A 26,155-nucleotide genomic window follows, 5' to 3' on the forward strand; every position below is an offset into this window, starting at 1 on the left:
ACTATTTTATACTACAATTGATTATTTTTAGTCTCTCAATTTATTGCAATCGAAACGATTTGCAATGTTACCCCTCATTCTTTCTCTTGTTTTATTGCAATCGAAACTGCTTAAAATGTCGTATCTTGTTCTTTCTATTTGTTTTATAGAAAGTGAAATCGTTTTAAACGTCTGTTATTTATTTTCTCTTGTTTTATTGTTCTAAACATTCTCTCTTTATTTTTTTCTCCTGTTTTATTGCAATCAAAACGATTTTAAAAAGAGCGTTTATTATTCTTTCTGCTATTTTATTGCAAACAAACTGTTCAAAATGTCGCCTCTTACTTTTCTGCAATTAAATTGCAATTCAAACAGCTTAACTCTTATTCTTTTTCTTGTTTTAATGAAATAGAAATGGTTTAAAACCTTGTCCCATATTCTTTCTCCTGTTTTATCGGAAAAAACGATTCAAAACGTCGCCTCTATTTTTTTTCTCTCTTTTATTGCAATCGAAACTGTTTAAAGTGTCTTTACTTATTCTTTCACCCGTTTTAATTGCAATTGGAACGATTTAAGACATCGTTTCTTTTTCTTCCTCCTGTTTTATTGCAATCGAAATGAATTAATATGCCTTCAAATATTATTTCGCAGTTGAGAACATAATTAAATGAAATAGTTTTTGAAACTGTCGAAAATATCGCCAATGAAAATTCATCGTGAACTGTAATAAAGAACTTTGAGCAACAAGATCAAACTTTTCGCCTTATCATAGTAAACTGCTCATGATGAGGAGAAAAGTGACAGCTCATTTCATATCATTGAGATGGGGCATCGTACTGCAGACAAACGAGGTTTGACAATTAACGTTCTCAGAAGCGTATATATATATATATATATATATATATATATATATATATATATATATATATATATATATATATATATATATATATATATATATAAATATATAAGTAACCAATCTAAAGTAAGAAATAGTTTGAAAACGAAACAAAACAGTTTCGAAATTTTTTTATATATATTTTTGGTTTAATTTTTATTTTTTTTTATTTTCCTATTAACTTGATTTTAATACTTTTGTATAAAATCAAGTCTAGTATAAATTATATATATATATATATATATATATATATATATATATATATATATATATATATATATATATATATAATTTATATGTATCTAATTAAATTGTTTATTTATTTTCATGTTCAAACTTTATACAATTCCACACCTTTTAATGGATTCGAATGAAATCATATTTATCAGCATTTAGATGAGTTTATTGCGTTAATAAAGTATAATTAGTATTTACAACCCTCTAAAGAGGGTGAAAGTGGATTACAGAAATTTCACATTTTTACACCATAATTTCTAAATAATTTTGATAGCCAAATAAATAAAAAAATAAAAGTTTTTTAGTACTAAATTTCCTTTTTAAGCTGTTGTTTCTCTAATTTAAATAATTTTACAATTAATTTAAGCATCATTTATTTACAATTTCTTTATTTTCCATTGAAATATCAAGTCTAATAATACTGCCTAATTATATCTCTCACTGACGCGATTTTGCCAAGGTTGAATTTATTTTCTTCTGAGATTTTTACTTTTTCTTTTATCACCCAGCCTTTTTAGATGATTGTGAGGTGAATTTGTTACATGTGTGTTTTAAAAGCTGCCACGTGAAGTTAATGCAATTTCTTAACTATTTGATTTGATTTAACTATTTGATCTAATTTTGTCTCATATTTCAGTAATTTTTGATGCAATTAATGCATTTTGATGCAGTAATAGTTTGATGCAATTAATTAGAATACAATATTCTTTTTTAAATCTAATTTTAACGCAATTAAAAACAATTAAAATGTTTTCTGAAGGTTCACATTGTATCTTATCCTTTGAAAATGATTTACCTATTGTTGATCTAAATTTGTAATTGCTAGCAATTAATATCAAATGTATAGTTTTTGAAATCAAATATTTTATCCGTATATCTTTACTCTTATGGAATTCACTTCATTAATTCCATCTTTACGGCGATCTTTAGCAATTCGTAGAGTTATTGATATTCAGAAAAAAAAGTTACTCAATTTCAGAAAAAAAAAAAAAAAAAAAAAAAACTTATAATTGCTTGTGGGCAGTTTCTCTGTCCTTCAAGCCTTGACAATATTTATCATTCGAATTAACAAGAGTCACTCATAATCTAGTTGAAAAAATCTCAGTTAGAACAAACTAAACCCAAAGATCGTATTCGGCTGAAACACTCGGACATTTAATATTTACTGGAAAGAAATAGCAAATTCTTTCACAAAAACGGTCTCAGAATCGATCCCATGCTTTGAAAGTATTGCGCGTGAATATATTTTCATACATTACCAGAAAAGTTTGCTTCAAAATTTCTACTCATCTTATCTAAAGAGCGTAAAAATAACTCAACTTATCTAAATAGTTTAAAAATAGCTCAACTTATCTAAATAGTTTAAAAATAACTCAACTTAAATAAAAGTGTTCCTAGTTAGATAACTCAACTTATCTAACCGAGAAAACATAAAAATTATTATTTCCATCTTGTCTTTTGCTGTATTGATTTTAAAGAAAGAAAGTAGATATTAATAACAAATGAAAATATTTGTGTAATTATTACCCTAGCCTTAATAACAAATTTGGTGTTGATGACAAAGCGTATTAACACTTCCGAAATAAAAAAAAAGTAATATTCCCTAAAACTGCTTATTAAATATTTAACAAATTGAACAAACTTATGAAATAAGCAAAATTTCATTCACAAATTAATATCGTCTGCCGAAATTTTCCCTCCAAAAAAAACGATTATTAATTCGCGCCACATTCCTCTTAATACATTAAAAAAAAAAAAGAAAAACAGAAACTATTAAGTATCTGAGAAATATTTATGTTGCCTTATTCTGGTATTGTAAATTTTATAAGTTAAACTATCAGCTTAGAAACTCATGCTTTTCCATGGTTAAATTCATGTAAACAGATTGAAATGAGGGGATTAAAATAATTCGAATTCTTTTATTTGGATATTCGGATTCTTTAGAATAGTAATTAGTTAGGGTTTAGATTTTAACTTCTTATAGATTAAATATAAACATTTCTTATTTGGAAGTATATTTGTTTCGTTTATTCTTACATGCGCATAAAGCAATTGAATGCAGTCGAAGCAATTGAATGAAGTCGAAGTATAAAAATTGATCCCACATTAAATCGATCAGAATTATCAAGAAGTCAAAAAGAAAAAAAAATACATTTATTTCTTTAAACATTTAAACTGTTTTTATCTCCTTTAATCAATTGTCACTTTAAGTAAATTAGAATTAAATTTGCAAAATCAATCTTACAAAATGTATCGACATTATTTTTAAGATGTTAAAATTTTAATCATTATTCTATGTCACTTCATTGATTGGTATTTTGGTTTAGGTGTTTTTGATACTTAGCAGGTTTTTAATAATTTTTTTATTTAAAGAAGCATGCATATCTATCAAGCGTTATTTTTTATTGTACAAAATATTGATAATATTTTAGGATATATTTTATTTAATACAAAGCTTCCAGGTTCAAAATACACAAGAAATAAACTGTTTATAAATTTTAAATAGAAAGTAAACAAAATTTAATAAACCTTTCTTTCAACCCATTCAGTAATTGGCAACACGTTTATGATCGCTCGAAACATTTTGACCGACAATAATCTAATCTATTTAAATAACCTTTTAAAATCAAAATTGGCCTTTTATTATAATCGCATAAATGGAAAATTGCATGTTTATTAAGCCATTCATTCGCTGAAACAAAATATATTCCTCTTTAAAAATAGTTAACTTCGTAAGCGATATTTGTCATAAATAAATTCGAATAACATTTCATTAAAGCAAATACGGAATCTTTCCTGTAAAAATATCGCTAGAACGTTTATTTAAAATGATTTGATTCTGTCGGGGACAAAAGCATTAATAACAACAATTCCCTCAATTTAAAATTCATCAAAAGTTAAATCTAAAGTTGGAAATCTTATTATTATTCCACCGTTCAAAATAATAAGCTAGCTAAAGAAAAGAACATAAACGTCAATTATCATCAGAAAAAAATGCATTCTTTTCGCTCTTAAAATATATTCAGTGTATTTAATTCTTCAGGTAAGGCTATCAAGAATTCTTAAGTGTTACAACATCATACTCTTAGCTTAATATCGATTGTCATATTTCTAGGCGCTACACATTGTGATGCTTCGCCCTTTTGGCGATGAATTAAGGGTTGCTGTAACTAAATGCAAAGCCACATTAAAATATTATGTGCATTGAAAGTTGGCGAGGTTCATTGGTTGAAAAGTGAATGAGCGGCGATATTACGGTGGGTTTTTCTTTCATTGCTTTAGATCTTTATCAACAGTAATTCACTTGAGAAGCACTAAGGCGCATTCTTCAGTTCAGTTCAGAGGGGTAAATAGATATGGGCAAATAAAATATTTTACGATCAGTGGGAGAATATGGTGAGGAAGAAGTTGTGGTTGCTTTTGTTGGAACTTTTTTTAGTTCTATCTGGGAAATGTTATCGCAGATTTTTTCTACCAAATGCCCGTTGGCGGTTTCTGTGAAATTTTTAAAACGCTGCAAGGCGAAAAAAAAAACTAGATGTTTTGGAGTGAAAACGATAAACATTTTCTCCCAATTACATCGCATTAATTTTTATGAACAGAACACTTTATTTATTATCATGTGCAATAATGGCATGATTTTGGGAATTACGTATTTATTAAATTATAATAATACGACTTATTTCTATGTTTATCGATATAATTATTGAAGCAGCTTTTTTTTATAGAAATTGAAGAATTGTAAATAAGACAAAAAAAAAAGAAGTTAGTGACTGAAAAAAGACTTGTAAATTCTGCTTAAATGTACCAAAAGTTTTGGATATTTTCCTTTCTTTTTGTAAAATATAATAATATGGTTAAAAAATGTCATACATTTATTAGTTAAAAGTTCGATCTACAGGTCGAATATATGACTATTTGTGTCTCAATGAAAAATCACAAATATGTGTGCACTTATAGAGAACCGATTTTCTAAATAAACTTTCTTTAAATGTTGGTCCTAAATACTAATAAAGACTTAAAAAATAATAATTTTATAGTTAATATTTCTTTAGTTAAAAAGTATGATTAGATAGAAAAAAAATTTATTTTCAGTAAAAAAATTCTCATTTAATGAAAACAGTATTAATACTTTAAATAATTTTCTTTTCTTTCGAGTAATTCCATAATTATCCTAAACAATTTTTTTCCTTATATTAAGTTATCTGTTGCCATTCGCAATATTTAATTAAGCTTTGTGTTTTTCTTTAATATTAAAATACATGGAAATTATTAGCTTCGACGGCTTTCAAAATCGTTTGGTACAGTTTATAATTTATCACGAGTAGATATTTATAAAGTGTGTTCATTGCAACAGTTAATCTCAATTTAATTAAAAATAAAATTGCACACGATAAAAGAATTTTGTTTTTTATTATAAATACTTTATAAAAAATGGTTTTACATTAAAAATAATAAACATGAATATACTTTCAACTCGAGTAGCGCTGAGTATATGAGTTTTGGATTATAATTCAGAAGGGAGTGTTTAAAATTATTTTCTTGATGTATAAAGCGATCGAGAAAAGGATAATTTAATTTTAATAATTATTAAACTTAATAATTATTTGTGTTAGAATAGGATTATATTGACGTCTTTTCAAATATTTTTATATATGATGCTGGGTTTCATATAATAGAGAGATCTACAAAAGCTTCTGGGTATTTTTTTTTTTTTTACAAATTTAATCGAAATTTTGTAATTATATGACAGAATGTTTTCATCCGCTATCCAATTCAAGTAAGAATTCGAATTTATGATGGATTTTGTGTGAAAAATTGTCTTTTCATTCCATTAATGTTTATGATTTTAAGTAGAAAATATTAATTTTTGCCATCAAAATAAACTAGAAGTTGATATTTTCTAATTTTTTATTAATTAAATAAACTTGTTTAACTTTATTAACTGAACTTCATTATTTATACTAGCCGCCTTAAGCTACCACCTTGTCTAATCTGTATATATATATATTTCATATATATATATATATATATACGAGAGAGAATAAAAAAAATAAAGGGACATTTGTGAAGAGGTGCATTTATTCTAATCATAGAAAGCTGAAAGATACATTATTTTCCTACATAACCCTCCTGGACTTCAACGCACTTTTCCCAATATCCCAATGATCTTTTGATTCGCTCAGAAAAAAAAAATTTTTTTTTGGTTATATCTGTAACCAATTTTGCACCGCATCAATGACTGCTTCATCGGCTGCAAATCTTCTTCTCCTTAGCACTTTCTTCAATGTTCCAAACATATGAAAAGCGGTTGGGGCCAGGTCTAGACTGCATGGCGGTTGTTCCAGTATTTGGAATCTCAACTCCTTTATTGTTTCGGCCTTCCGTTGGGTAGAATCTGATAGAGCGTTATCTTGCTGCAGGATGACACTTTTTCCGTAATTTTTCACAACATTTGGATATGATTACTTCTTTCAGTTTAATTTGTAACGCATCACAATAATTCGTACTGTTAATAGTTCCACCTTTTGTGATGTAATAAACGGCTACTACATCTTCCATGTTCCAGAATAGTGTTAACAGATTCTTACCAGCTGATGTTTGACGATTAAATTTCTTAACTTCTGCTGATGATTGGTGTTTCTAAATCATGCTCGCAGCCTACTTTCCCGTTCGTGAGGATTAACCCAAACTTCATCTGTAGTAACGATTTGATGTAAAAATCCATACATGCAGATCCAATATTGGTTTATGTGTGTCCTCCTTAAATTAAAATAAAATACTGGACAGATTTTATTCAAATTTTGCATACAAATTATTGAGACATACAGATGTATCCTACAAAGCTTCGTGATAGTTAACTGAATATCTATTTTATTTTTTTTTGGTAAATTAAAAGATATTTTCTTGCCTTTGCGTTCGTGACTCTGTCTCAAATCTTCCTCTTCTTTTCCTACACCGATGGGGAAAGCCTGCTCATTTTTTTCCTACGCCAATGAGACAAGACCTTTGATGGCTTGGAAAATTAATCGCGCATTTTTGGTGTTTTAAACTAATTTTCCTGTCTTAAAAAGTTTTAGACTGCGCTGCTTTTTACTTCCTTGTGATTGAGGCAAGGCTTAAAAAGTGTTTCATTTTGGGTTTAGAAAAAATATTTATTTTTTAGCGCTTTATACATTCAAAACTAAGAGTTATTAATTAATCGAGCTTTCAGATTGATTCTGATGTACTTCTGAATTAAAATAAAAAATAATAAAGTATTTTGAAATCTTTTAATCGAATATGGAAAAAAATTTAAGCATTCAACAGTACTGATACCCAGAAAAGACTGATATATCAGAAGTACTAAGTATTCAGAAGTTATTTGTTGAACCCCGATTAGAGTGTATATATGGAAGTCATGGTTGCCTTAAATTCTACGGAATTATTGAAAGTTTTATATAGATTTATTAAGAATTTATAAAATACTTTTTACTTGTCATTATCTTTATATAAAATATCATGTTTCATGTTTATTACATTTCTTATAGACATGTACTGAAAATTGCCCTTTTCTATGTTTAGTTTGTAATTCGAATTAACTTAATATTTTAATATGAGTTTTTTGTTAACGTGATGATAACTCGTTCATAAAAGTTAATTTTTTTCATGCACTTATAACGCGTTCGTGCAGCTTAAATTTTATTTCTATTTTATCTGAAATAAATTGTTCGAATATATGATAAAAATATTTCTTTTAAAAATTAATTAAAAGTAGAATTTATGTTCTAAAAAGTCAGTATCGTTAAAAATATATATATATTTTCGAATTTTAAGATGATGTAAAAATTATTTTGCGCCGTAATATTTTCGGAAGTTGTCACAGGAAAAATGTCAAAATTCCACTTAATTTTTAATTAATAGAATCTCTAATTAAATTTTCAAAAAAGAAGTGTACATTTCCTTCATCAAAAGTATATATGAGCAAAATTCGGTAGCTATAGATAAAATTGTCTAATCGGGAGAATGGCAACACGAGCCACATAAACACATATTCATCTTTATTATAATAAAAAAATAAGCTGAACCCTGTCAGAAAGTCATTTAATTATTAAGTAATTACATCGTCATATTTTATAATCATTTAATTTTATGCATAAGAAGAAAAAATATTTATAAAATAAAAATATTTACTTTTTAAAGTTTACTTCAATTACTTCAGTATTCATATCAGTTTTTCAAACTACGAATGTTGCTTTCCTGATATTTCAGTCTACTGATATCAGCTCCTGTTTTAACATTTATACGTCATTTAATGTTTTCTAATAAAAGAATTAAAAATAAAAAAAGCTGGCGTTATTTTTCCTCCAGGGAATTGGTTTGTTTATTCTTTTTTTTTTACAAACTTCTCTACACTCCTATACAACTTATTTATTGGATAAGTTTTCTTTAGAATGGAAAAGTGTATTTAGAGTTAGTTACATAATGAGACATTTTGTATATGTATGTCATATTTGGCAATTATATTTGTTAAAAAAAAAATTTAAAAAAAAACCACGCACATGGATCATGCATTATTTTGCGAGGGTATTGTGACAAAGTTATTGAAAATTTAACTGGAAATGAACATTCTACTTTCTCAAAGCCGTCTTGGTGGTGATGAAACTTATTTATCAATGTTTTATCTAAAAATGAAAAATCTTGATAATTTGCAATTTTTTAAACAGCGCCAACCGTCTGATCACTAATTGCAACCTTGAGATATCCCCCCTCCCTTATAAAGTTCGGAAAAAGTTTCTCATTGAGTTTTTTTTTTTGTTTTATATACAGCATGGCATTTCCTATACTGTAATACATGTTTCATAATACATACCATAATAATGCACACTATAATAATAAATACCATAAGAATACATACCATAATAATACATACTATAATAGTACATACCATAATAATACATACTATAATACTACATACCATAATAATAAATACTATAATAATACATACCATAATAATACATACCATAATAATGCATACTATAATAATAAATACTATAAGAATACATTCCATAATAATACATACTATAATAATACATACCATAATAATGCATACTATAATAATACATATTATAATACTACATACCATAATAATAAATACTATAATAATACATACCATAATAATACATACCATAATAATACATACTATTACAATACATACGATAATAATACATACTTAATGTTTCTGAATGCATAATAATTCTGAACATATCTGTGTAAAATCGGATAATAATCCTGATTTTAATAAAAGTTACACTCCATGTTTAATTTCATTCATAATACTCCTTCAAACCATACCTAAATCCATTTATTTTACTTTGTAACTGACCCCCAAGGAACACTCCTCATCCAAACTAAAGGCAAATCCCCAATTGCTTAATGAAGACGGTATGGTAATTAAGCAGCTTTCCATTATCCCGGAATTAGCTGCCTACTTGTAGACGGAGCAAAGATACATATTTTCTTGATCTTGCACAGGGGTGCGCGATTCTCCACATATGAGCGGGAGAAGGGAATAAGGCAATAAAAAAAAGGGGGCATATAGTTATTTCCAGGGTACTTCATGGGAGAAAGTATTCTACCGATAATGATTCCCTAGATTAACACCCCATTCTAAAGCTACATAAGTTGAGAACGAAATTCGAGTAAACACATAACAATTATGCCAATTTATGCTGTTATGCTGTTGTTACCATCTCCATGACAGATTACTTTCTAGATAATTTTGCTCATTTTTAGATATAGTGGATTGAATATACATATATACAGATACATCCAATAATTTCTTTCTTGGTGTTTACAATGCTATTGGGAAAGAGACTTTGGAAGAAATTAAGATATCATAGATAAGAAACAGAGGTAAAAATATGCCTAGTATTATGAGGCGTCACATGTCGTCATTCAGTAGTTTAAAAGAAACCGGTCTACATTTGCGGTGACTTGTTGTTGTTGGAAGAGACGAGAGAAATATAAAGCAGTCAACCAGATTTTAGCGAGGAATTACGTTGCAGCCCATATTGTTCTACTAGTCTTCGAATTTTAACTAAGAACATAGTCAAAGTAAAAGCCAAAGCCTATTAATTTATTATTTATTTTAAAGAAGATTTTTAAACGATGTTTTCGTTATTGTCATATCGGAAGACGATGCAATGAATAAATACTACAAATTATCTTATTGAAAAATAATATCATTTTAATGCTTATGCTATGCTTAATTTATATTAAAAATGCTTTTAAACTTTAAAATTTTAATGCATGCTTAAATGTACCATATTTTTAATTATAAATGCAAGTAAAATTAATATTTCTAAAATAAAAAGAAAAATATAATATTTCTCAATAATTTTTTTGGCATCATAAAAAATATAACATTTTTCAAATTACCTGTAGTGACATTTGTTTTCATGAAACAAATAATATTTGACTGACTCTGTTCCTTCTGTAAATAATCGGAGGAAAAAAGAGTTTATTTATTTACCGCAAAAAAGCATGTATGCAAGCTTAGTAAGAAATGAAAAATATTGTTTAAAAACATATTTAAAAATACGTTTTAAAATTCTCTGAATTAGAAAAAAATTGAGTGAAAATAAAATTGGCATCAATGATTTTTTTTAAATCTTAAAGTGATGTAAAAATAATTCTCACTCAATAAAATTTTCTAAAAATATTGTAGGAAAACTTTGAAGTGTTGATTGACTTTTAAGCAAGAAATTTATTTGAATTTAAAAAAAAAAAAAACATTTGCTTAGTGAGTATCTACATTCGAGAAGTAACTACGTGTAAAATATAATAATTCTGATTCAACCGCTAATTCTGCGTAGTATTTTGAACAATTTTGATATTAGGTTGTTTCATTATGCATTACGCGGCCTATAAATATTGTCATGTTAAAATTAAATTAAATTATTCAATCAAAACATAAAACTTTATATGAAAATATCCTATTATAACAGAAAATCCAGAATCCGGTGAATTGAATTGCCCTGCGAACAAGTATAACAGACTCAAAAGAGGAATAAGACGCTTTATTCTACACGATGACACAGCAGCAAAAACATAGATAAAATATATACGAAACAGCACTTGCAATAAAGAGTAGCACACAAGCAGCAAATCGGCAATAAACAATCTCAACAGCACAAAACACTTATAGAGAACTCCGCTTCTCATTCTTAACCCGACGATTCTCTAAGGCTGTATTCAATTGACTCCTTACTCGATTACTGACAGACATCCTCCCATCGATGCCCTCCATTTTTTATAGCTTCCGAGACAGGGATCAAATTTTCTATAAAACACAGAGCCAGAATCCTAATAGTGCTAACGCCAAGTCTCTTGAATATTCTGGGTCCCACATTTTTGTCTCCAAATGATATCTTCGGTTGTCGCCATCTAGATCGGTATCCATTTGGCAACCATTAGACTTCTCCATAAAACTATCTTCCTTATCAGGAAGTGAAATATGCGAGGAAGCAATATTACAAATTGCTAACAATGTATATATAGTTTTCATGGAAATCATTTTTATAACATTTATAATAATATTTAAATTATTAAATATTCTAGAGCTTTAGTTTCTAGATTTAAAAGACAGTTTCAAACTAATTAAAACCAAAGTAGTTATTTGACACGTTTCTTTAGACATGTTCAATATGGACTTTTAATTACACTTAGCTCCTTTCTATACGATATATTACTAATCTGAGACATAATCCATGTGTTACAAAAAGAAGTATATTATTGCAAAAAAACCATACTTACAACATTTTTAAAAAAATTTAAGTAAAATCAATTTCATTACTGTACAATTTTTCAAAAAATTGTAATGGATTTTTAGAAATATTTCAAGCATAATTCACAATAAATCTTTTCATAGTTTCAGTTATTAGCAATGAACTTACGCGAGTATTAACAATATTCAGCATGTTTATTTGGATGTACTTAAACACTACTATATAATTAAAAGTAAGTGCTAAAAATAAAATGTGAATAACCGAAAAAAACTCAAAACATTATCATTCTATGATGTTCTTAACTACAGGTTTTTGAACTTGTTTTTAAAGCATGCTTTATGCTCGATCAATGGGCTGCGGTTGCCTGAGGATAAGGTCTCGGCTTCCTAACTGAAGGGCCCTAAGTGCGAGACCCGTTTCCACCGAAGAACAGTCGTGCAAACGAGTCTAGTGCACCCTAGATCCGCCGAGCCAAAAAACTCTCCCGCTGGAGTGGTGTAGCAGCCCAGAGAGGGGGGCGCCGTTATCGCCATCTGACCACGGATCAAAATTACGAGGTCTGTTGTAGCATAGCCTTAGTGTTGATTTAAAACGGGACGTTAATACAGCTAAACTAAACTAAATTTATGTTAGATCAGGAAAGGAATTAAATTAAACATTGAATGAAGAAACACTAATGGTCTAAACAATCTTATTATGTGAAATTTTTAATCATTTATAAGAACGCAGTTCTACAAAAAAATTTTGAAAATCAACTCGCACACTAATTGTTAAAGGTGATTGACCGTTAAATACAAAGATATCGACAATTAGTGTGGTAGAAAAAATATTATTGAATTAATGATATCTTAACTCAAAGAATCATCATTATATTTTGACTCGGTTTCTTTTTTACACAAGAGGCAAAAGAACAAAGAAAATTGCCTCTGTTTGAACTTAATCATTCCAAAACGCTTCTCAAAACGTTATTTTCAATACAACTCTTTTCCCAACCAGTGAAAATACATTAATAATAATTCCATTCCAACATAAGAGAAAAATTCAGATTCTCGTAAAAAGCTTCCACTCTTCTTAAAAGGCTGCGATTTTTACGCGGAATACATTTTACACGGTATACAGCTTTATGACTGCTTGATAAATACCTCACAATCAAGGATATTAATCCTCACAAGCTGTTTCTTCCTCAATCAGTCAGGTCGTCGCCATGGCAACCAGGGAATTAAACAATGCCACCGCGATCTAAAAATAAGCAAAAAGCCGTTACGAGCAGGATTAATATACGATTTCCAGTTATTAATAATGGCCTCATCGGACAGTTTAACGAAATACAATTTGGTGAGAGGTATGAGTTAATTCCGTGGAATCGTGTTAACTATTTCGTGCACGCATTGGGAACGATCTCCGCACGCCACTGAAAGCATCTTTATAAATGAGCCGAAAGGGTAAAGGTGCTTTTGTTTTGCGGTCGGAGCTTTAATAAATTGGATTGATTTAAATTACCGGGGCTTATTTTTACGTTCGTTTTGTCTCAGTGATTCGTTTCTCGTAAATTCGTTTATTTTATGAGATTTGATTAATATGAGAGACAATAATTAGTCTGAGAGGTTCTGGGAAATCACCATTTATATGGAAGTAATAAGATTCTCCAAAAATGTGCACACATCTAAAATAACCAATTTTTTATAAATTAAATTGATTAATATATTTATTACCATTACGAAATGAGAATACATTCATTAAGAGTTTGGATTAATAAATGATCGGAATAAAGAGGATTGATTTCGCTCCACACATTATCACCAGATCTCAAACCGATGGATTTATTTTTCTTTCTATGGGATTACCTGAATCATAAATTCTACGGGGGCCAACTCGTAATTGAGGGTGAGAACATTCCGGTATGGTGGTTGGTTCTCTCCACCCTTGTGGGTGCACAAAAAGGTGGGGGGGGGCTTAGCTCCTGCCATCGTTGACGGGACGTACTTCTTTAGGGAAGGGTTGAACCGTGGTCACTGATGGCTCTTAGGACTCAACCACAGTTTCCGCCAATATTGCCGTTGCGACGATCCGGTCATTCAAGATTTTCCGTGGGTCTTTCGGCGGGGCCGAGTAGTCAATTTGTGGTTACCTGAAGCATAATATTTATAGTTCTACCTGTTGTAAAGAATTTGGCCGGAAAATTTCCAGAAGATAGATGGCAGCACCGTATTGATGTAGATCAAAAATGTGATGGCATCACACCGGTAGTACGTTTGGCAGACGGAGATTTTTTTTTCGGCGAGATCAGCGTGGTGTTGTGCTGTTTGATATTGTGCTGCGTTATGTGATGTTGAAAGTAAAAGGCATTGATGTTATGGTGTTCTATCTTGTGGACTAAGATAATGGTCGTGGGAATGGATTTATAAATATTGTAATGTATGAATTTCCTATTGTTCATATGTTGTGAATGTTTTTTATGTTATGTGTTTTATGTTGTGTGTTTTGTCCAACTGTGATGTTATAAATAAACAAATTTAAAAAACAAATTTAGCCTATTCACTCGGCTGTATTTTGATGACATCACACTATAAACCATTGATAAAACATTATGACTAGATATGATCAGTAACATCTGTAATTTATGGTAGTTGGTTGGTTGTTTGGATTTTTTTTGGCGCAAGAGCCATTTTTGGCCAAGCTGCGCCAAGCACATGGTATGAAATGCTACTAGATTAAAAAGAACCAAACATCATAAAGTCTAATATAAAGTAAAATACGCAAATTCGGATGATATAAAATGCTTTCAAAGAGTAAAAGTTCCAAATGAAAGTTTGAGAAAAGATTTTCACATAAAAAGGGTTGAAAAAATTTAATAAATAAAAGACGATAAATCAACAAAAAGAATTGTTAAATGCGAATATAAAATAATTTATGGTAGGGAAATAAGTGTAGAGTTTTATAGAATGTAGACAATTATTGCCGACAATTCAAGTAATTCGACAATTCCGATAGCTGACCAAATTTAACATTTGTATTAAATAATTAAAATTGTTAAAACTTGATTTTTTTTTTATTAATTGAAGACTTAAACCGGAAAAGTCCAAACAAGTTTTTCAGAGTAAAGCCTAAAAATAAAAATGCTTTTTAAGATATAAGAAACTGAAAAGTATCTACTAAATAGAACAAATTAAGAAGAAAAAAAGTATTGCATTAATTAGTTTTCCAAAAACATGGAAAAAAGTCCCCAGCATGATGTTAAAATTTTTTTTTTTTTTCTATACCTCTACACTTTCGCTTTTGGCATAATTATTGCCATCCTTATAGTTATCCGCAATTGATTAAACATAGCTATTAAAGAGTGTAAGGGTTTCGATCATTAGTAGTATTTTATGGGGCATATTATAAATTTGAAAAACATTTTTCTTTATAGTAAATGTAGAAATTGCGATTATTTAAAAGCTTGTAAATTCAATCTTTAATATAGCAAGTTGCAAATCGAGAAAAAAATAAAAATAAAAAATAAGCCAATTTTAAAACAAAATATTCATAACTAACAATGCAACATTCTGTAATTTGTAAGAAAACTGCAATTAATCAACCACTGAATGTAAACTAAAGTAATCATTAAGAATATTGGATACTAGCCGCCTTTGGCGACCAGCCGGTTCGCCAATCTTAATGTTCGTTTAAATTTTATTAATTAAATAGGTTGAACCGGAATACTCCGGTCGTACCATTAAATATTTTTCGCAATTCCAACTTTAATAGATTCTTCAGCAAAATATTTTAAAACTTCAAATTTTGATAGTCATATAATTCACTCATAATATTATAAAGGCCTTCAGTCATAGCGTGATATGCATCTCTCTAATTTTCTGTAACCCCTCGTAGAAATTATGCTTTAAATTAAAGTGTAAATGATTAATCTGCAATTAATATAATAATATTTTTTACTGAAACAACGCATTTTTTTTAAATAATATGATTACTGATTATAGAGTCACTGAGCGTTTAAACTTTATGGTCACTAAAGAATATCTTTCTTAATTTATGTAATATCTCAAGAATTTGTTAACAAAAATTTCTCAGATTCATCATGAACAGATCGATTCATTAACAATGTTTAATTTTAAATGCGTCAAACACTAAGAAAATAAAATGAATCGTTTAAAATAATCGGTCGAAAACAGGTTTAAAAAAACTACTTAAAAAACGATGTACTTAAAACTATAAGCATATACAAAAAATATATATAACTAACATAAATACAATTTACTTACAAAAGCATGCAACTAACCTAAAAATAATTTAAATCATCCGTTGGTTGTCATGTCAACAATCAGAACATAATGAGCATGCGTGAATTTTCTTCGCCAGTTACGTTAACGCAAATGCGTGAATTTTTCTACGCCAGTTGGAGTAACGTTATGCAGATTATACATTTTTAATTTCCTTTATTCTGTGTTATTTTAATTCAAAAGTACTTCAGAATGAATCTTAAACATGGATTAATTAACAATGTTTAATTTTAAATGCATAAAACATGAAGAAAATAAACAGAATCGTTTGAAATAATCCGTCGAAAAAATGTTAACCGTAGCCTCATTTCTGTTGGGAGAACAAAACAACTGAGGACTTACTGATTTGGCGGTGGGGAAAATGGAAGATTTTTTTGGAATGAAAGTTAGTTTTTAATTAATAATTAAAATTTTAAAAAAAGGGACCCCAGGTGCACATTCCCGACCTCTAAGGTATACATGTACCAAATTTGATAGCTGTATGTCAAATGATCTGGCCTGTAGAGCGCCAACACACACACACACACACACATTGAGCTTTATTATAAGTATAGAAGACTTAAGAACAGGGCTCAATATCACGTCAATCGTGACATAATCATATCAACCTTCCAAAACTCTATAATATCGGATGATCATAAGGAATAATAACGGAACATCTTTTAAAGTGACAATAAAAATGGTCAGAATTATCACATATGGCTAGAAATCGCTAAAAAGATTCACCTCTACGACGACATCTTACTCGTTTTTTAACCAATTCCTCAAACACAAATAAAAAATTAAAATAATTCAAAGTCAAAATAAACTAAAAGGACTAGGTAACTTAGGAAGTAGTTACAGAACATTGCGATTTAGCGAAGTGGTAAATATTCGTGTTCTCAAGTACTGATTGCAGCATATTAATTAAAAAAGTTTAACTACATTTGAATTAGCTATACATATTTAGTTACATTTAATAATTCATTATTAAATGCAGAAAATGGGATAAATGTTTCCAAAACATCAGGAGCAGTTTCTCGTCAATTTTCTCTATAGTGCAATATAGTACCTTTTATGTTCTTAATATAAAAGCCAGCATGTCCGGAAGGCATAATGGGGCGAAAATACAGCAAACCCTCCAAAGTAACAACAAGTTCGCAAGAGTGAATGCCGCATTTCATTTCTAGATTTTCATTCGCAAATTTTCTTCAAAATTTCAAATAAATCTATTAATGTCTTGTCAATACCACATGCCAAATCTCAGCCTTCTAGCTCAATGAGTTCTTGAATTATTGTGTTCAAAGGCAGATAGACAGAAATCAAAAAAATTATTTTTCTGACGCTCTTAATCTAAAACGAATAAAGCCATCATAATCGATTTTTTTTTACAATTACATTATTTTCTCCATATATAATATAAAAATATATATGTATATATCTTAAACCCGCAAGACTTTTGTATCTAAAACAATTAGAACGAAACTGCACAGAAAAATAAAACTCAAATTAAATTCACCCTTGACTTTAGCATTTTGCAACTGGCAACACTCGGAAGTAACCCATGGAATTCAACAGCAGGAACTGACGGATTTCCTTTCGTTAATTATGCATAGTTTCAGTGGCCCATTTAACTCAGCATCTACCCAGTTTGGAATCGAACAAGCAGTGAACCCTTTATCTGCTATGCACTTGTAAGCACAGTTTGCATTTTAAGTCTAATAAAATTGCTCGTTTTGAAATCATTGCGATGGTTGGTGCTTTAAATTGCCAATCTTCCTAAGTCAAGCATTTGAGAGAAAGTTAAAATTGTTCAAACGGTTTTTTGATGCATATAGCTAAAATTCTGACTCAAGTGAATGTCATAAATTGACACCCATTCGTTTATTTTTTTTTTTTTTTATCTATATAAGACATTTGAAATTTTACTTATCTAAATAATATTAGGTACTTTTCGGTTACAACGGCGACCAAAAAGCGCCATGAAACATTTCGCCTCTTTGGTGATTTCAAGCGTCAAACTATATAGCGTTCTTATAGAATACTTGAGTACATTTTTATAATTTGACGAAATGTTTCCTTGGCGCTTTCTGATCGCCGCTAAAGCCGAATTGTACCTTTATATATATATATTTATATATAAGAAAATCCTCCAAAGTAATTAAAGGTAAAAGATAACCAATGTTGGTACTTTTCCGTCAGCAAGACACTATTCTTCGATAGCTATATTGTTGCCATTGAAGTTAACGCCAAGGAAAAATATTGACGCTTATTGTCATTAAATTCTACTTTGTATGTATTGTATATATTTGAGACAGCGCTTCATAAATAGTAGTGAAATATTGGCGTCATACCTTGGCGCATTAGCAAGAGTTTCAAGCAAGTAAGCACGGAACCTGTCGTCGATAAGTTAAAAATATTGGCGGCATGTAAGTTAAGTTACCGTCAAGTTATCACTCTTGGCACTAATTGCCATAAAATACTATACTGTATGTGCAGTATTTATTGGCGACAGTGAACTATAAATAATAGCCAAATATTGGATTCATACCTTGGAGCGTTATAGCTGGTTTCAGACAAATAAGAATGGAGATTTTGACAAATCTCCATGTTTTCAAACTCCCTGAGTTCAAAAAACACATTTTTGGAAAATGTCCGTCTATCTGTGGCAAAGAAAAATATCCATATATTTGTCTGTCTATGACTAAGATAATTCAAAAACGGCTTCAGCTAGATGGTTGAAATCTGGTATATGTTCTATAATAAAATCTGTTCAGATGAAGTTTTCCGCCTAGCTAGACGAAGAAATCTAGATACATGAGATTCGGTACACAAATTTAACATCTATAGTGAAGACACCTAACGTCACGTCACAAACGACAAAATAACGTCACATTTTGAACCAAATCAACAACAGGTTGATTGTCTGTCTGTCTATGCTTTCAGATACATGTAAACACAATAACTCGAAAACCCAATGCCTTAAATGTATCAAATTTGGTACGGTATTTTATGACTATAATTGTAGTTTTGCGTCAGATTTTTGTTTCAATCGGTTGAGAAAAACACGTCTAAAACACAAATTCGATTTTTGGATATTATTAACGCATGGCAGGGATTAATCGCCAAATTACTCGTCAAGGATGATACGACAGTTTCAGTAAAAACGCTAAATTCAGCTAAAAGATAACATTTTGTAGGTAATGTACACCAGTGCCATGTTAGGCGTTCTCTAGCATGAAAAATTTACTAAATAATATGCTAGAAAGTTTAGTGAAGACTACTCAAGCTAGTTCTATTTTTGTAATTTATTTTCTATCTTCTTTTATGTCCCATGCATTATGATATTTTCTTTTAACATTTTAAAAATAAAATCTAACTGTATCTGCACCAAAATATAACCTATGTAACAATCCATCCATAGAATAGTATTTTTTCGACAAGACAATCAAGTTTGACGGTTTCAATTTATATGAGTTTCTTAGGATCATTTTGATAAGGGATCGAGATTGAGATGAGGCGCAATCGGTAGGGTTGAAATTGGTTAGTTTTAAGAGGAAGTAATTTGATTTGATCCAACATGATTGGAGACTTTCTAACCAAATTGTCAATCCAAATCGAAAATGCAAGTGTTGTTATCAGAAAGGTAACTCAAGAGACACGACACTTGCAGAGAATCAGCTCGTAGAATTGAATCCAAGACACAACAGTGAGATAATGGCTGGTAAATTCTCTTGAAATTTCACTGTTGCACTTGAAACAGATGCTCTGGCAAGATACACTAAGGCATCAAATTAAAGAAAGGATTTTGTGTCCCATTTAAACCTTAAGTCGAATCTTAGTCGAAACCTTATGGATCATTTTTGCTATTTTACTAATGGATATTTTATGTTTTTGCATATGTATATGCCCAGTTTCATTATAATTCGCAATTATTATTCAAGATGTCACATGTTATGAAGCCTGTAATCTGGATCTCCAGTTATATACAGATTTGTAATCTGATTTTACAATTATATACCTGTTTATTATTTGAATTTCCAGTCATAAAATCGCGATTTATCTATTCTGAGAGGATTCTGCGCAAAGTTCTTTATTCTGTTATTCAATTGTATAACAATTTGAAAACTGAATTTTTAGTTATATATCACTTTTAAATCTGAATTTCCCATTATATACCATACCATAATATGAATTTCCCTCTATATCCCAGTTTGTAATCTGAATTGGCAATTATTTATCAGTTTATAATTTGAATTTCCAATGATAATATCACAATTTATGCATACTGAGAGAATTCTCAGCTCTTTATTCTCTTATTCAAGATGTTTCATGTTTCTAATTTTGTAATAATCTGCAATCTGAATTTACAGTTATATCCAACTTTGCAATCTGAATTTACAGTTATATCCAACTTTGCAATCTGAATTTACAGTTATATCCAACTTTGCAATCTGAATTTACAGTTATATCCAACTTTGCAATCTGAATTTGCTATTTATAACATAGCATAATCTGAATTTTCTGTATATATAAATTGAATTCCATCTATAATAAGAGAATGCAAGATGAAATTCCTCATTCTAAATTCCCATTTAATATCCAGCAGCTTTTTTTTCTCTAAAAGATATAAAATTCTTTTTACAAACTGGTAATGAAAGTGGTTAGAGTTGTTTTTTAAAAAAACCGAGTTCATCGAAAAAGTCTATTCAAAGGACAAAGTATGTTTTCTAACCTCGGTCTATAGACTGACAATTTAACTCTGGTAAGATGATTCTAGGCAGCTAAATGGAATTGTTTAATCTTGTGCCCAAGCTAAAGCGTGTGCGTGTATGAGGATGTCATTTGCCGAAAAGAGAGAGAGAAAAGGCACTTTCTGTGCCCACTGGTTGGTTGGAATCGTTGTCATGGCAACCGAGAGGCAACATTATAAAGATTGATAGTCCTCGGGACGCTCTCTCTTTCCACACCAGTTGCGGCAGGTCGGGGGAGCAGTGCAGGAAAAACCACCTCAAAGTAACAGGTCCTTTACGGTGAAGTGTAATTCACAGCTCACTTTGGTGAGTGGTGGTTCACGATTGGTTGGGAAAAAAACCTCTTAAGGGATACATTTTTAACAGAGGGTTACACTTTCTATTTTTGAGTCACCAGATAAGGGTGACAAGCAATCAGAATGCGAAGAGATCTATTAGATTACCTTTTTGTAAAAGATTACCTTTTGTCGCACTGGAACAAAATACTAGTGGAGATCTATTTTTTCCCCTCGTACGCTCGATGGACTTGAAGAACCACTCGGTGTGGATGAGTGCTTTGTTCTACGGACGTAAAGATGACAAGGGATTGCCAAGGACGGTGATAAACGTGTCAGAGTGATGTTGTCTAGATTAAGATTGTAGGAGTGCAGTGGTTGATGTTGAGGTTGTAGAGATTTTTGAGTAAAAGAGCGTCGAAAAGTTAATCTTTGAAAAGTGGATTTTTGATATGGTAACTTGATGGTAAATGTCTTCTACACTTAAGAGATTTTTAAGTTTGATGGAAAATTTCCATAGCCCTTTTCCACTTTTTAAAAAATGTTTTTACTATTGATATCAAAAACCACGCAAAATGCAAACACATATATAAGCATTCGAACAAAAATTCATGAAATCTCGTAAAGTCAGAATTGTGAAATGCTTTTCACAATTTTTTGAAATTAATTTTTTTTCTCTAACTTATGAACTTTTTAACCTCTAGCACATCTGATAAGAATTGCCACAAAATAAGGTTTTAAAAATAAAACCACATTATCATATTATGCATTATTATTATCATTATTGATGGAATAATTTTCCACCATTTAATACTGAAAAGAATTTCATCTTCAGTTTCCGACAAATTTTTTAATAAAACAAAATCCTACTCTTGCAAGTTCTTAAATCATAAAGAAATGTCCTGATTTCCAAATTAATTATTAGTTAACAAATTTAATTAATTAAAGAAATTTTTTTAATTTCATAATCTCAATAAATTCTAAAAATATTTAAATTCATTCAAAAATATTTAAATTCATTCCATAATATTTAAATTCATTATTAGAAAAATTCATTTGAAAAAAATGGCTTTTTAATGTGCTATACTTGCTTTGAATTATCCTTAGATCAAAACCCATTAAAGAGATAATATACCTGGTTTAGGTAAAAGGATAGAAACCTTTTAACATGAGAGTTGTAATATGTCATAAAAACCTATTTTTTTTCGAAATTATGAATTTTTTTTCTTAATGTATGAACAGGTATTTGTTTTAATAAAATCATTAGAATTTTCTTTCTAAATCTACTTTTTGTAAAATTAGACTGCTTTTTTTATATTTGCATTTACATACTTTTAATGTCATTTTACATCTTTAGATGCCATTTTCCCAAATTTTAACCTTTGAAAGAATTTTCTTACCAAAAACCACATAAATTAAAATGTAATGCATATATTTATTTACATTTAGTACAATGATTTCTCAATAAGCCTTTCAGTTTCTGAACTAGAGAATAAGTAATCTATTTATTCCGGAATATTTTATAATTAGTTTAATGCTTCACAATACGGAAAAAAAATTCGTGTTATTTATCAATTGGACTGCTTTTTTTATATTTGCATTTACATACTTTTAATGTCATTTTACATCTTTAGATGCCATTTTCTCAAATTCTAACCTTTGAAAGAATTTTCTTACCAAAAACCTCATAAATTAAAATATAATGCATATTTTTTATTTAAATTTAGTATAATAATTTCTCAATAAGCCTTTCAGTTTCTGAACTAGAGAATAAGTAATCTATTTATTCCGGAATATTTTATAATTAGTTTAATGCTTCACAATACGGAAAAAAAATTCGTGTTATTTATCAATTGGACTGCTTTTTTTATATTTGCATTTACATACTTTTAATGTCATTTTACATCTTTAGATGCCATTTTCTCAAATTCTAACCTTTGAAAGAATTTTCTTACCAAAAACCTCATAAATTAAAATATAATGCATATTTTTTATTTAAATTTAGTATAATAATTTCTCAATAAGCCTTTCAGTTTCTGAACTAGAGAATAAGTAATCTACTTATTCCGGAATATTTTATAATTGGTTTAATGCTTCACAATACGAAAATTTTTTTTTTAATTTCTTGTTATTTATCAGTCGAACCCCAATATTCAAAGAATGGGTAGAAATATAACTTATTTTTTTAGTTCAGGGACTAGACAATATATTTCTTTAACTATACTAAATTACTTGATAAACATTTAAACTAGAAGATTTTGGCGTTTTATAATTTCTTTGTCCCTTCCCTCCAAAAAAACTCCATTTTCCCAATTTTTTTTTTTAACTTTAGCTACTTAACTGGTATGTTTTGGTTTCAAAGATGTTTTTTCAATCTTTTTTTATGCACATATTCAAAAATATAACTATTTTCTTTTAATTTTTCAAAAACGTGATTCCGAACGTAGTCACGTACGTAAATGTGATAAATACTTGATTTCAATTAACTTTAGATCGAAACCCATTAAGATGATAACGTACTCGATTTGGATTATTCTTAGATTGAAACCCTTAATGAAGAGCTATACAATTCTCCAGCAGCAATCTCAATTGTTTTGAAAATAAAATTCAATATCTTTTAATTACTCAAATTTCTTCTGCATCATTTCTACAGAAGAAATTAGTTAAATTGGTTCATTACGCTAACTGATTAATGCAAATTAATCAGAGAAATAGCATAATGTTATTAGTAATGTAAATAGCATAATGTCCCTGATATTTTAATTATTTACATAAGTACTTCTGAGTCAACAGTTTTTATATAATCATATTTCAGTAACACCAGTGAGAAATAACCTGTGGTGGACCTGCTTTCATCAAAAAGACGCCACAGTTTAAGTTGCATGATCCTGCAAGCGGATTTATTATACATGCACGAGATATTATTCTACTGCATTTTATTATACTGCATCTGTATCTTGTTTTTTTCTTCTTAATGTTTCGATTAAATAAAGATGTTACTTTTGTTACGCCGTTAATGAATTTAAATATTATAGACAACATCCACATTGGTGACCCGAGAAGCAAATGGAAATCATTTCCAATTTTGAAAAATAATCAAAAAAAAGTCATCAGAAAATTCTGAAAAAATGGCGAACTTAATTGTTTAACGTAAAACAACGTTATTTATCGCTCTTACTCGAAACTTTCGAAATCCATCATCATCAAAATCTTCCGTACTCCATCTTCAAAAATTATACGTTAATAAAAAAGAAGATTTTTTTCTGCTTACGATGGTGAAAATATTTTGAAAATCCGTCCAATAATTCAAAAGTTTCAAATAATTCAAACCTTTAAATGAAAAGAAGTTGATTCACTTACCTCTTGGATGCACTTCAATCTTTCATTAGTTTGGTGTATATGTCTTTCCATTACAATACTCATTCTTGTAGGTGAATGTAGCTTCGCACCATAGCAATTTCTGTAAAATATTAAAATTTTAAATTCTCCATAGTTAATATATATAGAATTTCTAAAAAGAATATCGCTTTAAAAACCTCAAACTAATTTATTATATTAAACTTTATATGTTTTCTTCACTCTAAAACTGTATACATGATCGGGAATGATTGGAATGTGAAAAGTATTTTCACTTTATTTTGAAGATAAATACAAAAAATGTTGCATTGTGGAAGCATGCAAGAAAGTTGAGAGAAGAAAATTCTCATTGTTGCTTATTTTCAAATACAATTATATATCCCATGGCTCAGTTTAAGATTTGAACTTTTATAGTGTACTTCCTATTTTAATTTTCTAAAATTTGAAGGATTTTAAATTAGTTGTACGCTTTTCCATCTCGAAAACCATTATTTACAATAGTTAAGCAGCCTGCTTATTACTATGCATAGACATATAAAATTATAAACAATCAGACATGTCCAAATGCATAATAGATCTTTCTAATAAGCCTTTGCATTTTCCACAATCTAAAATAGTTAGAAATTTTATGACGCTCCATAGTTTTCATATAGACATTACTAATTAAAATAGTTAAGAAATGCCTTTATTAATATTATTAAATAATTTATTTATATTACTGTCTGGTTAAGTGAATTTTAAATTTGTTTCAATTCGTTTATTTTAAAAAGATTCTGTTTTAATTACTCTAACTTTAGTAATTTTTATTCAATATTAGATCTAAGTAAATTTCAAGTTTCTCATGCATGATTTATAAAACATATTTGAATAAAACTGCATAATTGAAATTCTACAGAACTGAAAATTGGATACAGATTGGTCTAACCTTACAATGTTGAAATTTGAAATTCTTGCAAATTTTAAGACAAAACACGTTAGCAACAAATATCTTTATTTATTTCAAGAAGAAAAAAACAGCAAACGATATCTTTATTTATTTCAAGAAGAAGAAAAAACAGCAAACGATATCTTTATTTATTTCAAGAAGGAAAAAAAAAACAGCAAACGATATCTTAATTTATTTCAAGAAGAAAAAAAAATAGCAAACGATATCTTTATTTATTTGAAGAAGAAAAAAACAGCAAAGGATATCTTTACTTTGCTAAAGAAATGATAAAATGACTATTAAAATAATAATTGCTAAGATAATTAAGATATTTGAATCAATATATTGAATTTAAAAATTGGCATTCTTTCCAATCTCTTTTTAAGTAAGAAATATAAATATTCAAAACTTTTCTCATGATAGATTTTTTTTAAATGCCGAAATTAAAAATTGGATTATAAAGTCAAACACGTGTTTAGAGGATGCATAGAAATACGGAAAAATGGCAAATAAAAAGACAAAATAAGTCATTGTGAAAAGAATTTAGTAACTAAAGACAAATGATTTCATTTCACAACTTAAAACTAAGGAATTTTATTAATCGATTTCGGAAAAACATTACCTTTACTGCATTAAGACTAATGATTTTATTTAGTGGCTTAAGATGGGAAACTTTATTTAATGACTTTGGACTAAGGACATTAT

At 28.9% G+C, this 26,155-nt stretch overlaps 1 long non-coding RNA gene across 1 annotated transcript in view; it reads right to left on the minus strand.

Annotated features, from left to right (window-relative positions):
* LOC129988982 (uncharacterized) overlaps nt 1–26,155 on the minus strand; it is a 227,365-nt gene that overhangs the window by 101,887 nt on the left and 99,323 nt on the right. Inside the window, exon 2 of the long non-coding RNA XR_008785719.1 lies at nt 24,529–24,628. This is a non-coding gene — a long non-coding RNA (uncharacterized LOC129988982). The remainder of the gene's footprint in view (nt 1–24,528; nt 24,629–26,155) is intronic.

The sequence above is a fragment of the Argiope bruennichi genome, chromosome 10, assembly GCF_947563725.1.
Source record: "Argiope bruennichi chromosome 10, qqArgBrue1.1, whole genome shotgun sequence".
In the NCBI taxonomy this organism is placed as follows: domain Eukaryota; kingdom Metazoa; phylum Arthropoda; class Arachnida; order Araneae; family Araneidae; genus Argiope; species Argiope bruennichi.